This window comes from Aethalodelphis obliquidens, unplaced genomic scaffold (genome assembly GCF_003676395.1).
Source record: "Aethalodelphis obliquidens isolate GAN/ISIS:26980383/991018 unplaced genomic scaffold, ASM367639v1 scaffold33, whole genome shotgun sequence".
NCBI lineage: Eukaryota > Metazoa > Chordata > Mammalia > Artiodactyla > Delphinidae > Aethalodelphis > Aethalodelphis obliquidens.
The window spans coordinates 21,604,618-21,630,618 of record NW_020837977.1 but is presented as its reverse complement, the minus strand read 5'-3'; the positions used below and the strand labels follow the sequence as shown (position 1 = coordinate 21,630,618).

General features: G+C 39.4%; 1 protein-coding gene and 1 pseudogene across 10 annotated transcripts in view; both read left to right on the top strand.

The window, feature by feature from the left end:
- SPIDR (scaffold protein involved in DNA repair) overlaps window positions 1-26,001 on the top strand; it is a 351,974-nt gene that overhangs the window by 10,145 nt on the left and 315,828 nt on the right. The window lies entirely within an intron of this gene.
- Window positions 16,911-18,079, top strand: LOC113631573 (protein FAM136A pseudogene; annotated as a pseudogene).

Below are 26,001 nucleotides of genomic sequence, written 5' to 3'. Positions count from 1 at the left end.
GGAATTTTGATAGGAAATGAATTAAAGCTATCTGTCAATCTGGGGCAGATAGACATCTGTGAGTCTCCTAGTCCATGTCTCTCCATTTGTTAATCTTTGGGTTCTTTCATCAGCATTTTGAAATTTGTAGCATGCAGGTGCCATACATGTTTTGGTAACTTTATACTTAAGTATTTCATTTATTTTGGTGTGATTGTAAATTGTATTGTGCTTTTAATTCTAGTTTCTACATGTTTATTGTTAGTATTTAGAAATGGATTGGTTTTCGTGCATTCATGTTATATTCTGTAGCCTTGCTGAACTCAGCAAGGCTGGCTAGTACTTATTTTTTTGGTTAGATTTCTTGGGATTTTCTGTGTAGACTATCATGTCTTTGTAGTTTTGTTTATCTTTTTCAAGCTGTATATTCTCAAATCCACTGTTGTCCACTGCCGCCCCCCCACCCCTGTCCCATCTCCCTGCCTTATTGTAGCAGCTAGAACTTCAAGTACCATGTTGGATAAGAGTTATGAGAGTGGACATCCTTACTTGTTACTGATCTTAGGGGGAAAGCATTCATTCTTTCCTGGTTCAGTATGATGTGAGCTGAGGGTTTTTGGTAGTTGGTCTTAAGTTGAGAAAGTTTACTTTTATTTGTAGTTAGATTACAGTTTTATAATGAATTGGTATTGGATTTTATTATATGCATTTTTTGTGTGCCAGATGCTGCAGTTTTTCTTTTCAGCTTGTTGATATATGGTAGATTACATTGGGTGATTTTAAAAAAAATTGATCCATATATATTTTTTAATTAGTTAATTTATTCTTTTTGGCTGTGTTGGGTCTTTGTTGCTGCGTGTGGGCTTTTTCTAGTTGCGGCGAGCGGGAGCTACTCTTCGTTGAGGTGCTTGGGCTTCTCATTGCGGTGACTTCTCTTGTTCTGGAGCATGGGCTGTAGGTGCACAGGCTTCAGTAGTTGTGGCACGTGGGCTCAGCAGTTGTGGCTTGTGGGCTCTAGAGCACAGGCTCAGTAGTTGTGGTATGGGCTTAGTTGCAGGCTCACTAGTTGTGGTGCATGGGCTTAGTTGCGCTGCGGTGTGTGGGATCTTCCCAGAGCAGGGATCGAACCTGTGTCCCCTGCATTGGCAGGCGGATTCTCATACATTGGTTGATTTTTGAATGTTGAATCAGCCGTGCACACCTGAAATAAACCCCACTTGGCCTTGGTGTACATTTCTTTGTAAATGTTATTAGATTCCTTTTGCTGATATTCTGTTGAGTTTTTTTTTGCATTTAAATTCATAAGAGACATTTGGTCTGTAGTTTTCTTTTTTATATTGTCTTTGCCTTACTCTTATCAGGGTAATGTTAGTTTCCTAAAATGAGTTTGGAAGTGTTCTTTCTTGTTTTATTTTCTGGAAGTTATTATAAAAAGTCGATGTTAATTCTTTGTTGAAGGTTTGTTAGAATTGTGTAATGAAATCACTTGGGCCTAGTGGTTTGTTTTCTGGGACTTTTAAACTTCAAATTCAATTTATTTGATGATTATAAGGTCTGTTTACATTATCTATTCTTGGTTGAGTTTTGGAAGTTGTGGTTTTTGAGGAATTGGTTGACTTATAAATTATTGAGTTTATGAGTGCAAAGTTTGTAGTGTTCCTTTATCTTTTTAATGGCTGTAGGATTTGTAGGGATATATTTTTTCAATGGCTGTAGGATTTGTAGTGATATCCCCTATTTCAAACTCATATTTGTCATTTGTGTCTTCTCTGTTTCTGTTTTTTGTCAGTCCTCATAGATGTGTATTAATTGTAATAATCTCTTGAAGGACTAGCTCTTGGTTTTATTGCTTTAAAAAATAGTTGTTTTCCTATTTTGAATTGAATTGATTCCTACTATTCTCTTCCTTTTGCTTGCTTTAGTTATTTTTTGTTCTTCTAGTTTCTTGAGGTTGGAATTTAGGTTATTGATTTGAGTTTTTTTCATTTCCAATGAAAATAAGTTGACCCTTGAACAGTGAGGAGTTTAGGAGGCTGATAGCCTGTGCAGTTGAAAGTCCATGTATAACTTCACAGTTAGCCCTCTGTATCTGTGGTTCCACATCCATGGATTCCACCACTTGTGGATCATGTGGTACTGGAGTAGGTATTTATTGAAAAAAATCCATGTGTAAGTGGACCCATGCAGTTCAAACCTCTGTTGTTCAAGGGTCAACTGTATTTAATGTTATGAATTTCCCTCTCAGATCTGTTTTAGCTGCATCCCATATATTTTGATTGCTGTTTCTTTTTTCATTTAATTTTGTATGTTTAAAAAAATCTGTTGAAGACTGTTTTACTCATGAATCAGAAACTTGTTATTTATTCATGTTTTTATCATTTATCTGTTTTGTTTTCATTATTGGTTTCTAATTTAATTCTTTTATGATTAAGCCACACATTCTGTATGATTTCATTAAATTTATTCTCTGAATATGCTACATTTGGGTGAGTGTTCCTTTGTGTTTAGAAAAATAATACGTATTTTGTTTTTGTTGGGTGGTGTGCTCTCTTTGTGTCAGTTAGGTATTGTTAGGGTTTTTTTGTTTGTTTTGTTTTTTTGGTGAGATCTTGTATGACTTATATTGTTTTCTACCTAGAAGTTCTGTCAGTTGCTGAGCATGGTGGGCAGGTGTCGAAATCCCCAACTGTAGTGGTGGATTTGTGTATTTATTCTTTCGGCTCTATCAGTTTTGTTTTATGCATTTTGAGGCTCTGTTGTTTGGTGTTTATAAAATTAGTAGTGTTGTATCTTTCTGTTGAATTTATTCTTTTATTGTTACATCATTTCTTTGTTTCTAGAAATTTCTTTTTGACCTGAGGTCTACTTTACTAGATACTAATATAGCCACTTTTGTTGTCAGTGTTTACTTGGCATATGTTTCTATTCATTTACTTTCAACCTCCCTATAGTGTTGAACTTGAAATTAGTTTCTTCCAAATAGCATGTGGTTGGTTCATGTTTTTTAATCTATGCTGCGAGGCTCTGTCTTTTGATGGATGTATTTAAGTCATTTACATGTAAGAGAAAATTATTGATATGTTAGTGTTCAAGTTTGCCATTTTGTTGTTTTCTTGCTGTTCTTTCCTTTCTCTTTTCTTGCGTTTTTGGAGTTACTTAAAAAATTTTAGGTTTCCATTTTGATTTATATATAGTTTTTCTTAGCTTTTTTGGTTGTATCATTTTCTCAATGGTTTTTCTAGATATACAGTAATATATGTGTAGCATATCACAGTTTACATATGCAGCATTTTATCACTTCTAGTAAAATGTGGAAGCTTCACTTTCCATTTAGGCACCTTTAATGTAACCTAGTATTGTGGTTTTTGTTTCATATTTCATATTCATTGACTATGATTTATACAGCTCTTGAGAAGGATTGTCTTTTGTATTTATCCATACTCCTGCAGTTTCTGTTTTTCCTTTTTCCACACTACTCACAAGGTTTAAAAAAAATCATTTTCTACTGTTTGAGTACTTACTTTCACCAATCTTTAAGTGTGTAACTGCTGGTTTCCAAATTCTTAAGTGGTTTTTCTTGGGGGGGGGGGTCTAAAATATCTTTATTTGATTGTTGAGCAGTTTACTGGATATCAGATTCTGGGTTGCTGTTATTTTCTTTAAGAACTGAAAAATAATTGCCCCACTTCATTCTGGCTCTAAGATTTCAGATGAGAATTCTGTCACTAGAATTGATGTCCCTGTATAGGCAGTATGTTACCATGGTTCTTTTCCAAACTTTTCTTTATCTTTAGAAGTTTAATTTTGATGTCTTGCTGTTGGTTTCTTTGGGTTTATCCTGTTTGGGGTTCTTTCAGCTTACTGTAGAAATATTATATCTTTTACCCAATGTAGGAAATTCTGAGCTGATATGTTTTAAAATACTTTGTCAGTTTAATTTCTTTTTCTTTACCTCTTGGAACAGTGATATGAATGAAGAATCCTTTGTTATTGTCTCACAGGTCCCTGAGGCTCTATTCATTTTTCTTCACTATATTTTGTCTGAATCTGTTGTTCAGATTAGTTGAATTGTATTGATTGGCCTACAAATTATTGATTCTATCTTCTGTAGTTATGATTTTACTGTTGAGTCTACCCAGTAGGTTTTTTATTTTGGTAATTGTATTTTTCAGTTCTATAATTTCCATTTGGTCCTTTTTTATAATTTTTTCTTTTTTTTCTAGTTTTTCATTGTTTCAAGAGAACTTGCAGTTGATTATTGAAGTATTTTTATGACAGGTATTAAAAAATTCTTGTTAGATAGTTCCAGCACCAGATTGATTTGCTTGTTGGCATCAGTTGATTGTTTCTTTTTGTTTTTTGATAGTATTGGTTCTTAGTATGAAGAACAATATTCAATTGTATTCTGGACATTTAGTCTATCTTAGGAGATGCTGGGTTCTACTTAAGTGTTTTATTGTTGCAGTATGCTGCTAAGATCAAGCACACAGGTCCTGACCTACTTTTGTGGATTGTGGTTCTAATGATAGTTTAATTTTTAGAGCCTTTGTGATGTTGTTTTGGTCTGCTCGGCATATCTAGTGCCAGTAACCTTAGGGAACAGAAGGGGGTTCCCCAGGCTGACCTGCTAGGGTCTCTTGGTGAAGGAGCAGAGAATCTCAGGCACACAGTGACCAAGAAGCTTCCCTTGTCAGGTTACTGCTATGTTGGGATCCCCCATGCCTCTGAGAGACAGAGAGTGATTCTTGGGTAATGTGTGAGTTGTCAAGAGATCTATCCTACTGACACCTAATCTCTCCACCTCTCTCCACTCTCTTCCTTGTCCTGGAATCTCTAATGGAAGGAGATCTGGGTCCATTGGGATTCCCTTGATCATTTATTATTGGCAGTGTTCCCAATTGCTCTCTCCCTCTGGTGGTGCTGGGCTTAGTTGATACTGTCAGAGAGATTCCTGTTTGATCAAGAGGAGGAATGAGCTAGGTTGGGGATGGGGAAACATGGGGTCTGGGTTACCTTCTATTGGGTGCTCGGACATAAGTCACCTTGTTACTCTGTTATTCCTTCAGTCTTGGGCTCCCAAACCAGCTTGCTATTTCTAGAATTCTTACCAGTCTCTATGTTATTTTCAGGGATTATAGTTGTTTTTAGTGGGGAGAAGCTGGGAGAAACAGATCTGTATCATCTTGTTTAGATCACAAGTTTGGAAATAACTAATTTTTAGCTGTTTTTCTCTGGCGTTTATTTTCTTATTTTAAAAAACACATTAATTATCGGGTTGGCCAGAAGTTCCTTCAGTTTTTAAGTAAAAATAAAAGACACCTTTTTTATTTCACCAAGTACTTTACTGAACAACGTGTTCACCATTTTGTTCCACTACTTTCTGCCATTTTTCAGCCAACTTCATAATTCCTTCTTCCCACAACTTTTTATCTTTTTGAGCAGAGATCTGCTCCAGGTGCCTTTTTTTTTTTTAAACCCCACATTTGTGTTTGTTTTTTTGTTTTTTTTTGAGGTACGCGGGCCTCTCACTGTTGTGGCCTCTTCCGCTGCGGAGCACAGGCTCCGGACGCGCAGGCTCAGCGGCCATGGCTCACGGGCCCAGCCCCTCCGCGGCATGTGGGATCTTCCCGGACCGGGGCACGAACCCATGTCCCCTGCATCGGCAGGCGGACTCGCAACCACTGCGCCACCAGGGAAGCCCCCCACATTTGTTTATTTATTTTTGGCTGTGTTGAGTCTTTGTTTCTGTGTGTGGGCTTTCTCTAGTTGTGGCAAGCGGGGGCCACTCTTCATCGCGGTGCGTGGGCCTCTCACTATCGCGGCCTCTCTTGTTGCAGAGCACAGGCTCCAGACACGCAGGCTCAGTAGTTATGGCTCACGGGCCTAGTTGCTCCGTGGCATGTGTGATCTTCCCAGACCAGGGCTCGAACCTGTGTCCCCTGCATTAGCAGGCAGATTCTCAACGACTGCCTCACCAGGGAAGCCCTCCAGGTGCCTTTTACAGTCTTCCAGGGAATTGAAATTTTTTCTGTTAAGAGAATTTTGTGAAGACTAAAATAATTGGAAAGCCAAAGGTGCAATGTCTAGTAAACACAGTGGGTGTATTAGAACTTCCCAGCCAAACTTTAACAGTTTTTGCCTGTCATTAAAGAAACATGTGGTCTTGCGTTATCTTGAAGATTATGCTTTTTCTGTAGACTAATTCCAGACACTTTTCGTAGAGTGCTGCTTTCAGTTGGTCTCATGGGGAGCAGTACTTGTTGGAATTAATTGTTTGGTTTTCCAGAAGGAGGTTGTAGTAGAGGACTCCCTTCCAATCCCACTATATACACCATCTCATCTTCTTTGGATGAAGACCAGCCTTTGGTGTGGTTGGTGGAGGTTCATTTCAGTTGTCCTACTATCTCTTCTGTTCCACATCACTGTACAGTATCCATTTTCCATCACCCATCACAATTTGTTTTAAAAATGGAACTTTTTTTTACGTTTCAGTAGAAAATCGAATGTGGGAATATAGTTAAGAAAGTTTTTTTTTTACTTACGTGGAATCCAAACATCAAAGCAACTAACATAACCAAGCTGGTACAAATGCTTTTAACACTTGAATTGGATATTTTGAGTATGTCGGCTATCTCCTGCATGGTATAATGTTGATCTCAATTAATGTCTCGATTTCATCGCTGTCAACTGCAGCTGGTCTACCCATCTGTGGAGCGTCGTCCAGTGAGAAATCTCCAGCATGAAACTTCGCAAACCACTTTTGACACGTTCAATGAGTCACAGCACCTCTTCCATACACTACACAAATCTGTTCTTGCATTTCAGTTGAGTTTTTAATTGAAATAAAGCATAATATGCTGAAAATGTTGCTTTTTTCTTCTGTCTTCAATATTAAGATGGCTACACAAAAATTCACCAACTTTGGAAAGCTTTTCTTTTAATGCATGCTGATAGGACAACTGTTACAATACAGTCTAACAAAATTGTTTCAGATGAAGTTAAAGACAACTAAGTGCTACTACAGCCATTTTATGGAAGAAAACAAATGCACTTGGGCCCAACCCAATATTTAATCTGTTGATTACCTAGTATGGCAGATGAGGACTTAGCTGTCTTATGTGAGCATTCCATATCTCTGTTATCCTTTGTTATTGTTACAGGTTTTTGCTAAACCAGAAATAAATATTACTACTATGATCACATAAATGTGGCCCATTGAAGACTGAAGTAGTGTACTTTGTTTCCTTCTTGTGCAACCATTATTTTAATGTAGTAAATCATTGCTACATGTTTTTCTTTACATCATTTTTTACTTAATTATAGGTAATTAAATTTTTTTTTTTTTTTTTTGCAGTACGCGGGCCTCTCACTGTTGTGGCCTCTCCCGCTACGGAGCACAGGCTCCGGACGCGCAGGCTCAATGGCCATGGCTCACGGGCCCAGCCACTCGGCGGCATGTGGGATCCTCCCAGACCAGGGCACGAACCCGTGTCCCCTGCATCGGCAGGCAGACTCTCAACCCCTGCACCACCAGGGAAGCCTGTAATTAAAAATTTTTTATGCCTGTCCTTAGTCAGGCAATATGGCTTATTTCCTCCTTTTGCATGATATATTCTCCAGTATCTTCCTAATAAAGAGTGTGTTAAGAGTTTTTTTGAGTTCTGCATGTCTGAAAATTTCTTTATTTTGTTCCCATAGTTGATTAATAATTTGGCTGAGTAGAGAAATCTAGATTGAAAATCAGTTTTCCTCCGAATTTTTAAGGCATTGTTCCAGTGTCTTCTTATGTCCATTTCATCTTAAATGACTCAATTTAATTAAAATATAAGTGCAGATGGAGTTGGAGCTAGATATATTCAAGGCCCACATACGTATTTAGGAAAAGCAAGTTAAAACTTGATTCAGTACTGTTAATGCTTGCTTCATAATTTGGGTTTTGATCAGGAAAGCTGATGGGTTGGGATGTAGGGAGAAAAGTTTGGAAGTGTGGAAGACATTCGGTGAAAGAGGTAGCTAAAGAAACTTAGGGAAGAAAAAGTATGAAGTGAGTAGTTAGGTTGTTTTCTTATGTCTTGTTAACTTGCTCTGAAGTTCATAGTCCAAGTATCATTGTATTTTTTTTCTTTTTAAAATTTATTTATTTATTTTAATATCTTTATTGGGGTATAATTGCTTTACAGTGTTGCGTTAGTTTCTGATGTATAACAAAGTGAAAGAGCTATATGTATACATATATCCCCATATCCCCTCCCTCTTGCGTCTGCCTCCCACCCTCCCTATCCACCCCCCAGGTGGTCACAAAGCACGGAGCTGATGTCCCTGTGCTCTGCGGCTGCTTCCCACTAGCTAGTTATTTTGCATTTGGTAGTATATATATGTCCATGCCACTCTCTCACTTCATCCCATCTTACCCTTCCCCTTCCCCATGTCCTCAAGTCCATTATCTACGTCTGCATCTTTATTCCTGTCTTGCCCCTAGGTTCTTCAGAACCATTTTTCTTTTTTCTTAGCTTCCATATATGTGTGTTAGCATCCGGTGTTTGATTTTTTCTTTCTGTCTTACTTCACTCTGTATAACAGACTCTAGGTCCATCTGTCTCACTAGAAATAACTCAGTTTCGTTTTTTTTTTTTCTGACTTACTTCACTCTGTACGTATGACAGACTCTAGGTCCATCCACCTAACTACAAATAACAATTTCATTTCTTTCTATGGCTGAGTAATATTCCATTGTATATATGTGCCACATCTTCTTTATTCATCTGTTGATGAACACTTAGGTTGCTTCCATGTCCTGGTTATTGTAAATAGTGCTGCAGTGAACACTGTGGTACATGACTCTTTTTGAATTATGGTTTTCTCAGGGTATATGCCCAGGAGTGGGATTGCTGGGTCATATGGTAGTTCTGTTTTTAGTTTTTTAAGGAACCTCCATACTATTCTCCATAGTGGCTGTATCAATTTACATTCCCACCAACAGTGCAAGAGGGTTCCCTTTTCTCCACACCCTCTCCAGCATTTATTGTTTCTAGATTTTCTGATGATGGCCCTTCTGACTGGTGTGAGGTGATTCCTCATTGTAGTTTTGATTTGCATTTCTCTAATGGTTAGTGATGTTGAGCATTCTTCATGTGTTTGTTGGCAATCTGTATATCTTCTTTGGAGAAATGTCTATTTAGGTCTTCTGCCCATTTTTGGATTGGGTTGTGTTTTTGATATTGAGCTGCATGAGGTGCTTGTATATTTTGGAGATTAATCCTTTGTCAGTTGCTTTGTTTGCAGATATTTTCTCATGCTTTGATTTAAAATCTTCATTAGCTTCTAGACGCTGCTCTTAGTTTGGGGGAACTATTTAAATAACCAGCAGGGGGAGTACTCAGTTCCTTTTGCAACAGGGACTCAAGCTGGAAAGATAGTTGGGATTTTAATATGTGCAGTTTAGAACAACAGTTTAAAATTTTTTTTGTTTTTTCTGATATTAAAAATAATATGCACCTATTGTAGAATAGCTATAAAAGAAATATAAAATATATATATTACAATATAAAATAACACATGTAAATCTACAATCAGGTGATATAGGCACTTTCATGTATTTCCTGTTAAACTCTTTTCTCTCAATGCTTTTTTTTAAAGTTATTTTATAGATTTATTTATTTTTGGCTGCTTTGGGTCTTCATTTTTGTGCGCGGGCTTTCTCTAGTTGTGGCGAGTGGGGGCTATGCTCACTGCGGGCTTCTCATTGCAGTGGCTTCTCTTGTTTTGGAGCACGGGCTTTCGTAGTTGTGACATGCGGGCTCGAGAGCACAGAACTCAGTAGATGTGGCGCACGAGCTTAGTTGCTCCTTGGCATGTGGGATCTTTTTGGACCAGGGCTCAAACCCATGTCCCCTGCTTGGCAGGCGGATTCTTAACCACTGTACCACCAGGGAAGTCCTGTCAATGCTTATATCTACTGCAAAATTGATGTTAGTTTTAAAACTTAGGGTCGTTAGTATTACATAGATACTCTTTTGAAAATCAATCTGAATATTCTTTTCCATCCTGGTAAGGTCAGAAACAGAACATTTATTCTTGTGTATAAATAAGATTTCTATTGGTTTCTCATAAAGTTGTAGATTTTAATTTCTGTTCTTTTAAGGAGCAGAACCTCTAGAGCATCAGAAAATTCCTATTAAGCAAAGAAAGGCAGCAGAATACAATGTTGTCTATCTTAAGGATACAACTAAAACATATATAATCAGAAGATGCAAATAGGGCAGCAGTATATTAAAACAGTTGTGTCAGGTTGCTGGCTTGGTGCCTGGTACATAATTTAGTACTCAGTTTTTGGAATGGACAAATAGTGGAATAGGGTGATGCTTTTAAAAAATTTATTGTAATGTTAAGACAAATAAAAATGGAGTACTTTTGTAAAGATTGAAACACACATGAACAATTTCTTAAAAAGTTATGTGTAAGAAAGGTTGTCCAGTTGGTGTAGCTCTAGATTATCTCCTCTTAAAAGCTGTGACCGAGAAAAACAGTACGTATTATCTACCCAATCTAATTTATTTATAGAAAGAAGAGAAACATACTTAGTGCCTGAGTTCTGGCCACAATTTTACTAAGATCTCAAAAATATTTATCTTTGAACATTCTGTATAAGTCTCTCCTTATTTTGAACCAGTTTTCTTGAATTCTGCATTCAGTTCTTGTCACTTACGCATTAAAATAACAGGTAACAAATGTACACTTATGAGTGTGGAGAAATCCATTAATCAAAGGGAAAACAGTTTTGAGGAGAGGTTAATGAAGAAATCAGATTGCAGTAGTTGAAGAAGAAAATCTTTGTGTTGACAAATCTCTATGTAAGTGTGCTGGGGAAGAGAAGGAGCAAGGGATAGCATGATGGGGTGAGAGAGAGTTAAAAAAAAAAGTTAATGAGAAACTTGTGCATGGTTGAATGATGGCCTAAGGGGTGGAACAGATTAAGATAGGAAACTTTGGAATCCTGAATGCAGTGTCTCATGACTGGCATCCTGTTCTTCATGTTGAGGATTTTCTTTTTATAGCCTCAAGCCACTGGGATGTAAAGCTTTCTGTTTCTTCCTCAGCCTTTTAAAAAATTCAATAGAGACTATAGCATTTTTACTTTTTTACCCAACATTGTGTATTTTACTGCAGCAGAATATTCCAGGCATGTGCAGAGAAGTTTGTTCTGTGTTTAGTTTACCTGTATGGTAAAGCCATACAGGTTGGATTTTTTTTTTGGCTGCATTGGGTCTTCGTTGCTGTGCGTGGGCTTTCTCTAGTTGCGGTTAGCGGGGGCTTCTCTTGTAGCATAGCGTGGGTTCTAGGCGTTCAGGCTTCAGTAGTTGCGGCGCCTGGGCTCAGTAGTTGTGGCTCGTAGGCTCTAGACCGCAGGCTTAGTAGTTGTGGTGCACGGGCTTAGTTGCTCCATGGCATGTGGGATCTTCCCAGACCAGAGCTCGAACCTGTGTCCGCTGCATTGGCAGGTGGATTCTTAACCACTGCACCACCAGGGAAGTCCCTAGAGGTTGGATTTTAATCCATTGTTCTTGGTGGTGGTTCTCAAACTTTAATAGTGCCTAACTCACCGGGGTGGTTGGTGGGCCTCTCATCACTTAAGATTCTAATTTGAGGTTTGAGTATCTACTATCTCTAAAAGCATACGTGGTGATTCTGATGTGCATCGCCCTTGATTGCATTTTAAAAATTGTGGTCAAATAGAATGAAATTAACTTTTTTAACAATTTTTAAGTCTATGGTCTGTAACATTAAGTACTTTCATGTTGTTCCGAAACTATCACCACCATCCATCTCCAGAACTTTCATCATCCCAAACTGAAATTATACCCATTAAACAACAACTCCTCATTTTCCCCTCCCCGCAGCCCCTGGGAACCACCATTCTACTTTATGTCTCTGAGTTTGATGACTTCGGGGACCTAATATAAGTGGAATCATAATTTTTGTCCTTTTGTGTCTGGCTTATTTCATTTAGCTTAATGTCTTGAAGGTTCTTCCATGTTGTATTGTGTGTCAGAATTTTTTTCTTTCTTCTGTTTTTTTTTTTTTTTTTTTTCGGTACGCGGGCCTCTCACTGCTATGGCCTCTCCCGCTGCAGAGCACAGGGTCCGGACGCGCAGGCTCAACGGCCATGGCTCATGGGCCCAGACGCTCTGTGGCATGTGGGATCCTCCCGGACCGGGGCACGAGCCCGCGTCCCCTGCATCGGCAGGCGGACTCTCAACCACTGCGCCACCAGGGAAGCCCCGAATTTTTTTCTTTCTTTAAGGCTGAATGTAGTCCATTGTATGTATATACCACATTTTGTTTATCATTCATCCATTGATGGACGTTTGGGTTGTTTCAGCCTTTTGGCTCTTGTGAATATGGCACTCTGAACATTGTTGGGGAAATATCTGTTTGAGTCTCTGCTTTCAATTCTTTTGGGTATATGCTGGATCATATGGTAATTATATTTTTAACTTTTGAGTAGCCACCATACTTTTATCCACAGTGACTGCATCGTTTTGCATTTCTGTCAGAATGTACCAGGGTTTCAGTTTTTCCATGTCCTTGCTAGGACTTCCTATTTTCTGTTTTTTTTTTTTAATTTTTTAAATTTTAACTTTTTTTAATAGTAGTCATTCCTAATGGGTGTGAAGTGGTATCTCATTGTGGTTTTGATTCACAATTCTCTCATGAATAATGATGTTGGGCACCTTTTCATGTGCTTATTAGCCATTTGTATATCTACTTTGGAGAAATGTCTCTTTCAGGTCCTTTGCCCACTTAAAAATTGAGTTGTTGGTCTTTTTGTTGTTGAGTTGTTAGGCGTTCTTTATGTATTTTGGATATTAGTTCCTCATCAGATCTTGGATTGCATCTTAAGAAATGCTGGCTTGGGGTAAGGAGTTTGAATTGTGGAGTCAAACCAGCCTGTGTGTGAATCTTGGCTTGTGTGTAAGTTCCCTTGCATATTAAAACTGCCAGCTACCAATCTGGAGTGATCTACCTCTTTCTTTGGTCTCTCCTTGTCCTCTATGCATGGGCACCAGTTTCAGACTTCACTTGGGGACTCCTGAGGTCGCAAACCTACAATGTGTCAGGATTTCATTGCTTTTTAAGGCTGTGAATAGTTTTTATTTACATGTACATGCTTATTTTGTTTATCCATTCATCCATTGGTGGACATTTGAGTTGTTTCCAGTTTTTAGTTATTGTGAATAATGTTATTTTGAACTTTGACATTTAAACATACATTTGTGGGACTTCCCTGGTGGTCCAGGGGGTACGACTGCACGCTCCCAACCCAGGGGGCCTGGGTTCGATCCCTGGTCAGGGAACTAGATCCTGCATGCATGCCGCGACAAAGGGTTCGCATGCGGCAACTAAGAAGTCTGTGTGCTGCAACTAAGGAGTCTGCATGTCATAGAGAAGATCCCGTGTGCTGCAGCTAAGACCTGGCACAGCCAAAATAAATAAGTAAATATTTAATTAAAAAAACCCAAACATCCATTTGAGTCCTTGCTTTCAGTTCTTTTGGGAAATCGAATTGCTCAGAAGTAGAATTGGTAGATCCTATGGTAATTCTATGTTTAATTTTTTGGAGGATCCACTGTACCATTTTCTATAGCAACTGTATCATATTGTACTTCTACCAGCAATGCACAGGGGTTCCAGTTTTTTCCATATCCTTGCCAATACTTATTACTTATTTATTTTTTGACAGTAACTATTATAATGGGTGGGAATTGGTATCTCACATTGTGGTTTTGATTTGTGTTTCCCTAATGACTAATGATATCAAGCATCTTTTTATGTGACTGTTGGTCATTTGTATGCCCTCTTTGGAGAAATGTCTATCAGACTTTTACCGAGTTTTAAACTGAGTTGTTGAGTTGTGGGAGTTCTTCATATATTTTGGGTACTAGATTCTTAGTTGGATATGTGATTTGCAAATATTTTCTCCCATTATATGAATTGTCCTTCTGCTTTCTGAAAATATCTTTTGAAATTCATAAGTTTTAAATATTGATGAAGTTTAGTTTATTCATTTTTTGTTAACTTGTCCTTTTGTGTCATGTCTGAAACCGCTGCTTAGTAACTTCTGTTATTTTTTGTCAGACCCTTGACAGAAATCGTTTGACCACAGATGTATGGGTTTTTCTGGACTATGAATTCTGTTCCATTGACTGGGTCTGTTGTTATGCCTGTACCACACTGATTTGATTACTGTTATTTTGTCGTGAGTTTTGAAATTGGGATATGAGTTCCAGTCATGGAACTTCTGTGGTTTTCTCATAGAGTCAGGATGAGTTACATGTTTGGTATCAATGTGTGACTGTATAGGTGGGTTATTGTCAAGGAGGGAACCTCACCTGAGCCTTGGTGTCCAGAGTTTTTACTGGGGCTTTGCTATGGACTGCATATTTGTGTTCTCTATTCCCAGCCGCCATTCATATGTTGAAACCTAATCCTCAATGTGGTAGTATTTGGAGGTGGAGTCTTTGAAAAGTAAATAGGTCATGAGGGTGGAGCTCTCATGAATGGGATTAGTGCCCTTATAAAAGAGGTTCCAGAGAGATCCCTCCTCTCTTTAGCATCAGTGAGGAAGTGAGCCTTTGCCAGATTTCACCACTAACACTGAACCTGCTGACACCTTGATCTTGGACTTCCCAGCTCCTAGAACTTGAGAAGTGTTTGTTGTTTATAGGCTACCTACTTTATGGCATTTTGTTATAGTAGCCCGAACAGACTAAGGCTCCATTACGTAGGCATAAATGGCTGATCTCAGTCTCCAGTTCTTCTGTGTGTGACTTAAAGCCTCCACTCTAAATCATACTGTCTTTCTGGTGTCACCAGCCCCCATGCTAACAGTATGGGGTGTGATTAGCCACCACCCTAAATCACATTATTGGACTGTCTGGTGTAACTGAAGCTCTCAGGCAAAGAAAGACACTTCTGTCAGCCATGGTATTCCAAGGGCATAGACATTACTTTCCAGAAGCCAAGGACAAAGGCTAAACTTGTTTGTTTGTTTTTTGGCCGCTCCGTGCAGCTTACAGGATCTTAGTTCTCTGAGTATAGATCAAACTCAGGCCCCAGCAGTGGAAGCACTGAGTCCTAATCACTGGACCACCAGGGAATTAATTCCCTAGCCTTCCTTTTAGGTGAGGTTAGATTCTTTACTCCATGTTTACTTTTTCAGTCTTTCCCTAATAGGTCTTTTACCCATGGTTGTCTTTCTTTTCACACCTTAAGAGCCCATGTTTATGACAAACACAAATCCTCTTCTCAGTCTGCAAATGTCTCTCACTAATTCACATTCGTGTGCCCTCATTTTGAAGTGAAATTGTGATTGCTGCCTTAACTCACAGAGTTACTATAAGGCTTCAGTGAGGGAAAGAAATTAAAAAGTGGTTTTTAGAATTAATTTCTGCAATCTTCGTACTGCCTCTGCATGTTTATACTAACTTCTGTTATTTTACTTCTCTGTATTGTGTTTTGTGACAGGTCTAATGATCATATTGATTTCTTGAGGACAGGGTTCATGATATTTCTCTGTGTTTTCTGTGCTTAAGTGATGACAAGCACTGGTTTGTTGAATTTAGTTTTCAATAATGCTAAAAATATATTGAAATTCCATTTGTTTTTAACCACCAGAGTGGCTGCATTTGGTTGTGCAGGTTGAAAACCGCAGTGCCCGCAGAGGCCCTGTTCATAGTCATGTCCTGCAAAATTTGTATATTTATTATGCTACTCTTTCAGTAGATGGCAATAAAGCACCTTTTCTAATAAAATCAGTACGTTATGACAATTTCCAAATATATGGAAGTACAGTGACTTGATAAGGGAGTGTCTTTTTCTCCTTTGCAGAAAAATGTAGCCCTATTAAGAATATGGTCCTTGGGCTTAAACTAGCTTGAATTTTGATCCTGGCTTTACTATTTACAGATACATGGTCTTGAAAAATGTCTTCAACAGTTAGTTTCTTTGTCTGTGAAATGGAATTAATACTACTCATTTCAGCATAAAATATCACCTAGGATCTATATGAGGTAATAGACATGAAACATTTGCAGTGATGTCTGGCAGCTACTGAATTATCTTAGTCTGTTCAGGCTGCTGTAACAAAAATGCCATAGGCTAATGGTTTATAAACAACACAAATGTGTCACAGTTCTGGAGGCTGGGAAGTTCAAATTTAAGGTGCCAGTACATTCAGTGTTTGTTGAGGGCCCACTTCATGGTTCATAGCCATCTTCTTTTTGTCCACACATAGTGGATCTCTCTAGTACCTCTTATATAAGGGCACTAATCCCATTCGTGAGGGTTCCATCCTTGTGAACTAAGCACCTCCCGAAGTCCTCACCTCCAAATACCATCACATTGGGGATTAGGTTTCAACATATGAATTATAGGGGGGACACAGACATTCCATCTGTAGCATAAATATTCAGTTTGTGATAGCTAAACGATTGTGCTTCTTTTCATTGGAGCTGGCTTTACTTTAGTAGTGTGTGATTACAGAGTTATATCTGAGGTGGTTTACAGTTAGGTAAAAGTAATTTATTTACTTATTCGGTTGCATGAGGTCTTAGTTGTGGCAGGCGGGCTTCTTAGTTGCAGCTTGAGGGCTCCTTAGTTGTGGCTTGCCAGCTCCTTAGCTGTGGCATGCGAACTCTTAGTTGTGGCATGCATGTGGGGTCTAGTCCCCGGACCAGGGATCGAACCTGGGCCCCCTGCATTGGGAGCGCAGAGTCTTAATCACTGCACCACCAGGGAAGTCCCATAATTAGGTAAAATCTTAATTCGGGGGGGCGGGCTTGTGCGTGGGAGTCCATGTGGGCGCCTGCGTGGCAGGGAGCAGTGCAGGGTCGCCGTGGCGGAGCTGCAGCAGCTCTGGGTGCAGGAGGCAGTGGACTCTATGGTGATAAGTCTGGAGAGAGAACATCCGGAAGATGCAGGGCCTCATGTTCCGGTGCAGCGCCGCCTGCTGTGAGGACAACCAGGCATCCATGCAGCAAGCGCACCAGTGTATTGAGCGCTGCCATGCACCTCTGTCTCAAGCCCAGACCCTGGTGACCAGCGAGTTGGAGAAGTTCCAGGAGCACCTGGCCCGGTGCACAATGTATTGCAACAACAAAACCAAAGATTCAATGGATGTGGGGAGTAAATAGGTTCAGGTGAAGGGGCAGCTGGAGAGTTGCATGACCACGTGTGTGAATGGCCACGTGAACCTCATTCCAACCATGACCAAGAAGGTGAAGGAGTCTCTCTCATCCATTGGGAAATAGATGTCTGCTATTGGCCATCGGGGCTGAAGGCAGCAATCTATTTAAAAAGAGGAATGGGGATTTGGGTTTTCTAAGGAAAGTTTATGAATGAGGAAATTAAGGATGGCAGCAAGTTTAAGGCCTATATCACTTGCCTTTGGTCACTGGTTCCTTTGTGTTTGAAACCTAGAAAGTGAAGAAAACTGGTGCTAAAATTGGGGTCAGAGATAGCAAGGGAGAGTTTTTGTGAGCCTGAGTTTCACGTGGCAAGTGCTTATCCTGGCAGCGGGGCGTCTCCCTTGTACCAAATCAGAGCCCTCCAAGGTACCAGATTCTCATAGTACACAGATACCAACAGACTGGCACGTTTATCTGACCGGATTATGATCCAGTAGAGTGTGAGGAGAGGTGTTTCTATTTGTTGCCAATCTCCTGTTTACCGGAAGGATCACTACCACATTTTACACAAACTGGAAATAAAACAAAATCCACGAGGTCACTAATTTAGAATGGGAAAGGGGGCTTCTGGGGCTTTGTTTTGCGTGGTTTTGTCTTATATACAAGGGCATGAAGTTACTTTAAGATGTAGAGTTGGTAGAGGTAGTTTGGATAAAAGCTTTGAAAGGGTGCTTGTGGATATTCATTTCTGGCCGTCAGGATGTGGATGCGCATTTCTTAAAATTCTCACACATGATGTCTTTCAGCCTGGAGACGCTGCTAAATTATAAGAAGCGCTGTCACACTGGTAGGGGAAGCATGTTGCTGCAAATGGCATTATTTTATACTTTTTTAATGACTGAGTAGTATTTCATTGTAATTATATACCACATCTTCTTTATCTATTTGTCAGTGGACATTTAGGTTGCTTACATGTCTTGGCTGTTGTAAATAGTGCTGCTATGAACACTGGGGTGCATGTATCTTTTTGAATTAGAATTTTCTCTGGATATATGTCCAGGAGTGGGATTGTTGGATCATATGGTAACTCTATTTTTAGTTTTTTAAGGCACCTCCATACTGTTTTCCATAGTGGCTGTACCAATTTACATTCCCACCAACAATGTAAGAGGGTTCCCTTTTCTCCACACCCCTCCAGCATTTATTATTTGTAGACTTTTTAATGGGATGGCCATTCTGACCAGAGTGAGGTGATACCTTATTGTAGTTTTGATTTGCATTTCTCTGATAATTAGCAACGTTGAGCATCTTTTCATGTGCCTATCAGTCATCTGTATATCTTCTTAGGAGAAATGTCTATTTAGGTCTTCTGCCTGTTTTTTTTGATTGGGTTGTTTGGTTTTCTTGTTACTGAGTTATATGAGCCAATTGTATATTTTGGAAATTAAGCCCTTGTTGGTTGCATCGTTTGCAAATATTTTCTCCCTGCCCATAGTTTGTCTTTTCGTTTTGTTTATGGTTTCCTTTGCTGTGCAAAAGCTCATAAGTTTGATTAGGTCCCATTTGTTGATTTTTGTTTTTATTTGTATTGCCTTGGGAGACTGACCTAAGAAAACATTGCTACAGTTTATGTTAGAGAAAGTTTTGCGTGTGTTCTCTTGTAGGAGTTTTGTGGTGTCCTATCTTAAGTATTTAAGACATTTTGAGTTCATTTTTGTGTATTGTGTGAGAGAGTGCTCTCACTTATTGGTTTACATGTGGCTGTCCAGCTTAACCAACGCCATTTGCCAAAGAGACTGTCTTTTTTCTGTTGTATATTCTTGCTTCCTTTGTCAAAGATTAAATGACCGTAGGTGTGTGGGTTTAATTCTGGGCTCTCCGTTCTGTTCCACTGATCCATATGTCTGTTTTTGTGGCAGTACCACGCTGTTTGATTACTGTAGTTTTGTGGTATTGTTTGAAGCCCGGGAGGGTTATGCCTCCAGCTTTGTTCTTTTTCCTCAGGATTGCTTTGGCAGTTCTGGGTCTTTCATGGTTCCATATAAATTTTAGGATTATTTGTTTTAGTTCTGTGAAGAATGTCACAGGTAATTTGATGGTAATCGCATTAAATCTGTAGATTGCTTTGGGTAGTATGGCCACTTTAACGATATTAATTCTTCCAATCCAAGAGCATGGTGTATCTTTCAATTATCTTTAGCTTTCTTTATCAGTGTTTTATAGTTCTCAGTGTATAAGTCTTTCACTTCCTTGGTCAGTTTTATTCTAAGTATTTTATTATTTTTAATGAGATTTTAAAAGGGATTTTTTTTTTTTTTACTTTCCCTTTTTGATATTTCATTGTTAGTATAAAGAAATACAGTCAATTCCTGAATGTTAATTTTGTATCCTGCTACCTTGCTGAATTTATCATTTCTAGTGGTTTTTTTGTGGAGTCTTTAGGGTTTTCTACATATAGTATCATGTCATTTGCATAAAATGACAGTTTTATCTCTTCTCTTCCAGTTTGGTTACCTTTTGTTTCTTTTTCTTGTCTGATTGTTGTGGCTAGGACTTCCAATACTATGTTGAATAGAAGTGGTGAGAGTGGCCATTCTTGTCTTATTCCAGGAATCAGCAAAAAGGCTTTCAACTTTTCACCATTGAGTATTATGTTGGCTCTAGGTTTGTCACAAATAGCTTTTATTAAGCACCTTTTTAACTAATTGCTTTTAAGTTAAAGTCTATTATAATTTTATTCAGACTTCCATCTTCTGAAGAGTAGGCGGGTTAGGGTTGAACTGTAAGTGGAGATTTGGTTAGAGGGCTGTGAGGGAAGGAGGGACAAAGACTTGAATCTGTAGCCTTTGAAGGGGTCTTGCTGATAATCCTGACTTTGCATGAGAATAAATTTATCACAGTTGGAGTTTATAGGTTGCTGTGCTTCAACTTCTCAACAGTGAGGAAGCAGGAATGGGAAAGAACCAACGCAAACTCATTGTTTGCTTTTGAGTGGGGAGCGATCAGTAAAATAAAATTGGACCCAGAGTGTGATATATTAGCAGCTGTCATTGTTTTATGTCTTTTAAGTCCTTAGATTAAGAGTAACGTCAGTGGAGCCATGTCAGTGGAGCCAAGAGTGGTTTTAGGCAGCCTGGCATGGGAACTTGGTTTCCAGCAGAGGAATTTTCCATTTCAGAAAAAAATAAGTTTCAGACTAATGGTATTCTGAGCTGGTGTACAGGGCTAGTGGAAAATAATTCTGCTTTTCTTTTCAAGTGTTGAAAATTAAATACATCACCATATTTCCAACATTGTTACGTTAAGAAGTTCCGGATTGTTGAGAAGAATGAGAAAAAGAGGGCTAGATTGCTAGAGATTAGGATTCTAGCATCAGAGTCTTATTAGAATAGCTGTAGTAAATTAGTCTGGTTTGTTTGAACAGTTTAGGTGTTTGATGACACCCAAACTAGGTGATTATTGTACTGTAAGTTTAAGCATAATTGTACATTCCAGACATTTACTACTTAGCCAAAGTACTCTTAAGTTTGAAAGTATATGAAAATTATACAAAATGTGGCAACCGTTTCCTTTATTTTCTCTGATGACAGAAGAAGAAATGAATTTAAACTGCTACATGATTTAATGCCTTTCTGACCGAAAACTTTAAAACACTGGAATGGCTATGGATTCTTTCCTGAAAAAACTCTTCCATGAATGGAAAAGATAGTATAGATATGAACTTCCTTAAATGAAGCAATGATTTAGGTGACTCCTAAACTTATTTAGCATATGCTGAAATTATTTAGCAGACAAGGGATAAACCAGTAAGTTCTGGAAGCTAGCACTTTTAGAGTTTGCCACTTGTAGAGCGTAAGTTATAAGTGAATCCTGGTTTTGGGGTCATAGAAGACATAAACACATGAAAATAGCATTCTCTATTGTGGCAGTGGAGGTGCTATTGGAAGTGCTGATTTCCAAACGAGTGGTTCAAGGAGGATGACTGAGGGCTATAACAGTACAGGAGGATTCGTGAAGAAGGTAGTCCTTAGGCCAAATCCTGAGGGGTCCAGCAGGTCAGACTGAAAGAGAGTTGGAAAGACAGCCTGGCAGGAAACAAAGGAAAGGGCGAAGTTGTCTTGAACCTTATAGGCAGTTTTCAAAAATTTTGTTATGCTTTGTGAAAATTTATTTTACTTACATGTTTTTTCTCGGACTTGTTCTAATACCCTTTATTTTCTTATTTATTAACGTCTGTTGTCCCCACATCAGGAGGGTCGGTCTTTCTTAATCGGCATTGCCTGACTGTGAGAAAGATAAGAAGGCTAGAGCACTGGTTATGGGGGCAGCTCATGGAATAGTGACTTTGACTCTGCAATAAACTGACCTTTTCCAATGAGTCATTTAATTCCCTTCTTCTTTATTTTTAATGTTTTTTTGAAATATTTATTTGGTTGTGCCGGATCTAAGTTGAGGCAGGCGGGCTCCTTAGTTGTGGCCTGTGAACTCTTAGTCGTGGCGTGCATGTGGGATCTACTTCCCTGACCAGGGATAGAACCCGGGCCCCCTGCATTGGGAGCATAGAATCTTATCCACTGCGCCACCAGGAAAGTCGCTTAATTCCCTTCTGCTCCTTAAACTGTCTGAGAGGCTGTAGAGTTCTAATCAGTAAGCTGCTTTTTCTTATTTTTCGAGGTTTGAAATATTATAGTTGGTCATTAGATTAAGACAGTATTTTATGAATCATAGTGTATGAAAATATAAGCATCTTTATAAAAAATGTCTAAAGTACCTTCTCATATTAACTCTGCTGAATGTTAATCAGCTCTTCTTCTACCTTCCGTTATGGTGGTCTGTGGTACTATTATTTCACAGTATTGTCATTAGTGTCAGTTTTATCTTGGTAGTCATCTTGAGGTAAGTATATTTATTATTCTCATTTTACTGATACAGAAACTGGATCTTGGGAAGTGTCAGTGTAGCCAACCAGTAGCTCAGCGGTGACTCAGGCCAGGTCAGTCTGACGGCACAGCTTGAAGATGGGAGCTGAAAGGATTTGTGTGCTGCTTGTGGAATTTCCTGGATGTTTCTAAGCTTGAGGAGGATAATAACTCAGGACATTTGGAATTAGGACTAGCCTGGGAAATTGAGGATCTATGGGTAGCCATCACCAAAGTACATTTCTTCCTTTGTTCAAGTCCAAGACAGCTTTCTCCAGGAAACATCCTCTCAATCTATTTTTGAGCTCATTAGCCCAATTTAGGTCTGTTTCTTCCTCCACTCTAATTATATCCTTAGAACCCACGGTCTTTGAAGATGGAAACTGTCTTTAGCTGTATACCTTCAGAGGGCTCAGTGAATCGTTTCAGCTCAGTACGAATATTTACTGAGTATTGTGGTCCAGCTCTTTCAGTAGCTGGTGATTGAAGGCCAACTTCAGCTGGACAGAGGCACAGAAGATTGATGGGTTGGCTTGCAGTTGACAGCATCTGGGCACCTGGGCAGCTCAGGGACCTGACTTACAGCCTGGAGCATGATTTGTGCCTCTTTCTTTCTCAGGTTTCTTCATATTATAGGTTACAAGGTGGCTCACTGCTTTGGGGTCACACCCTTGGCCAAGTTGGGAAGAAGAGACTCTTCTCCAGTAGCCCCAGTTAGAAAAGTCCTGGAGAGGGCCTCTGACTGCCTCAACTTGGGTCCCATGGCATCCCTGGACCAGTTACTATGGCCAGGCTGATGTCCTATGATTATCCTTGGCCAGGTTGGGCGCCCAAAACTGTGGTGCTGGGAGTGTGTTTTGTCACTAGAAATGTGGATGGATGAGAAGGCTGAGTAGTGAAGTTGCCCTGTAAGCACCTGCTCTGTGGCTGAGTAAACACTGTGGAGAGAGAAATACACATGTTCTAGAGAGCTGTGGCAGAGGTATTGTTTATAAGGATAAGTAGATGAAATGGAAATGAGTTTAACACAGCTTAAGGGCTGTGTTTACGCTTAGGTTTATACTTGCTGACTTATTTACTTTAGATATTTTAGATTTTGTGACAGGTGTGGTAATAGTCAAGAAATTTGCATATTCATTCAAGAGTCATTTAGTGAGTACCTCAGTGGGGAGTGCTGTGCACTGGGGATAAGATGAAGAGGCATGAGACTCCTGCCCTCAGGAGCTCTTATTCTAGGGAAAGGAGTAGATGGGGCAGGAAACAGGCTGTTGTCCCAGAGGGAGGGATTAAATGGAGGCATTGAGGGATAGTTCATGGAAAAGATGAGCCGGGATCCATGGCAGAGTTGGAGAGGCTAAAGGAAGAGGAGAGGTGATTTCTGGCAAAGAGTTCCATGGATGCAGGTGTGGTGTTGGAAATGCTCCACTTGGCAGCAGCAAGGGGAGTAGAACAGATTGGCTGGGGAAGCAGAAGGGGAGGCTGAAGAGTGCTGTTGAAGGCCAGGATAGTAGGTATCAGAACTTGGGCTCAGGACCTCGTGTCAGTGAATTTGTGGGAGGGTCTCTGTTGCCACTGCCTGCTGCTGGAGGGCAGAGTCTTTCTTGTTCGTCTTATATCCCTGGGGCCTGGCGGAGTGTCTGCCTGCAGTGGGCACTCAGTACATGTTTACTGACAGACTGAAGATGAGGACATTAGAATTCTGTCTTTTATGTTAAGTTAGAGGGTTCTAGTCCCTAAAGAATCTGAGTATGGATGAAATCCAGAGAAGCAAAGGATAAGTCAGATGCAACCAAAGCAGCGACAGGCCTGAGAAACGTTCTGTTGCCAGAGAGAAGGAGAAAACAAATGTGCAATTAACTTGATAGGACAGGCTCTGAGCATCACAGTGCCTACCGACTAGCTGATGTGGTTAAAACTTTACATCTGTTCCTCATATTTGACAGGAACAGATTTGAGAGCCACGGAGTCATTGTCTCTGCTTAATGTAGTTCAATTTCTGGGTGAAAAAGGGTTGACATCCTTCAAGTATGTGGCTAGAGCCATTGGGATACATTGGGATACATACATTATTCAGATACCCAAGGAAACTTCCTTTTGGGATTGTTAGATATCAGATTTGTTCCCCAAATTTATTACATGATATCCAAACCAATATTTAGAAATTTTCACTTCTTTCCAAGGGGAGTATCCCACAAATGTATAGTGGAATGCATTTGCTTTTATAGGGAGTAAAGTTTCAAAATGAGTAAATAAAATACATAAGCATGATGTACTTGAGAAATGAAAAATTGAGCGGAGCACCAATAAGAAGGAAAAGTGGTCTCTGAGGGGCTGATGTGGATAGTAAAGCAGTGAAGCAGAGTTTAACCATTTTGTGTTTTAATTGGTTGCTTTTTTCTGAAGTATGGTCTATTCAAAGTACAGTCAATCCTCATTTTTCAAAGATTCTGCATTTATGAAATCGCCTACTTGCTCAAATTTATTTGTAATCCCCAAATCAGTGCTCTTGGTGCTTTTATAGTCATTTGCAGGCATATGTAGAGCAGGGAAAATTTTGAGTCACCTGACACCCGTGTTTCCAACCGAGGTCCAAGGCCCCACTCTGTCTACTTGTTCTAGCTCTCACACTCTAAACGAGGGCCCTTTTCTTGGTCTTTTTAGTGCCACGTTTTTCACATTTTTGTGCTTCGTGTTGGTGATGTCACTGTTTAAAATGGCCCCCAAACATAGTGCTGTCTAGTGTTCCTAAGCGCAGGACATCTGTGATGTGCATTATGGAGAAAGTATGTGTGTTAGATAAGCTTTGTTCAGGCATGAGTTATAGTGCTGTTAGCCGTGAGTTCAATGTTAATGAATAAGCTATATATATTAAATAAGGTGTCTTTAAACAGAAACACACAAAAAGTAAAGTTTCATATTGACAGGAACTATGCTGTATTCCCCGAGGAGCAGTGGTTCAGGATCTGCCAATTCGTTGTTTTTGGCAACTTTATAGAACATTAACTACTTTGAATAATGAGAATTGACTGTATTTGTTTCCTATTCTTCTTCCTGGCCTCAACCTGGGCTTATATAGTTATTTTGTGTGTGTGTGTGTGTGTGTGTGTGTGTGTGTGTGTGTGTGTGTGTGGAGGGTCGGGATAACTTTTTATTTTGACAAAATTTCAAACTTACAGGAAACTTGCAAGAATAACATAATGAGGTTCTTTCTAGTGGAACTATAAGTGGGTTAATAGTGTCCCCTGCAAAATTCATGTCCAGCCGGAACTTCAGAATATGACCTTATTTGGAGATGGGTGTTGGAAGATGTAATGAGTTACTATGAAGTCATACTGCATTAGGGTGGGCCCTAAATCCAGTGACTGGTGTCCTTATGAGAAGAGGAGAGGACACACAGAGATACACACAGGAGAGAATACCATGTGATGATGGAGGTGGAGATTGGCGTGATGCAGCTACAAGCCAAGGAACGCCAAGGACTGCTTAGAGCCACCAGAAACTAGAAAGAGGCAAGGAAAGATTCTTCCCTAGAGCCCCCAGAGGGACTAACACGTTCATTTTTGGACTTGAAGCCTCTAGAATTGTGAGAATAAATTTGTTGTCTCAAGCCACTGAGTTTGTGGTAACTGGTTATGTCAAACCCTAGGAAACTAGTACAGTAACCCTTTATTCTGATTCACCAATTTGTTATTATTGGTCTCTCTGTCTGTTTCCCTTTCTCTACATGTGTATATCTAATTTTTTTCTGTACTATTTCAGAGGGATTGAGAGACATAGTGAACCTGTACCCCAGAATGTTTATTTCCTAGGTTAAGGACAGCTCTTACATAAGCATAGTATAATTACAAAACTAGGAAATTAAAAATTGATGAAATACTGTTATCTGATCAGTCGTATATGCTCAAATTTTATCAGTT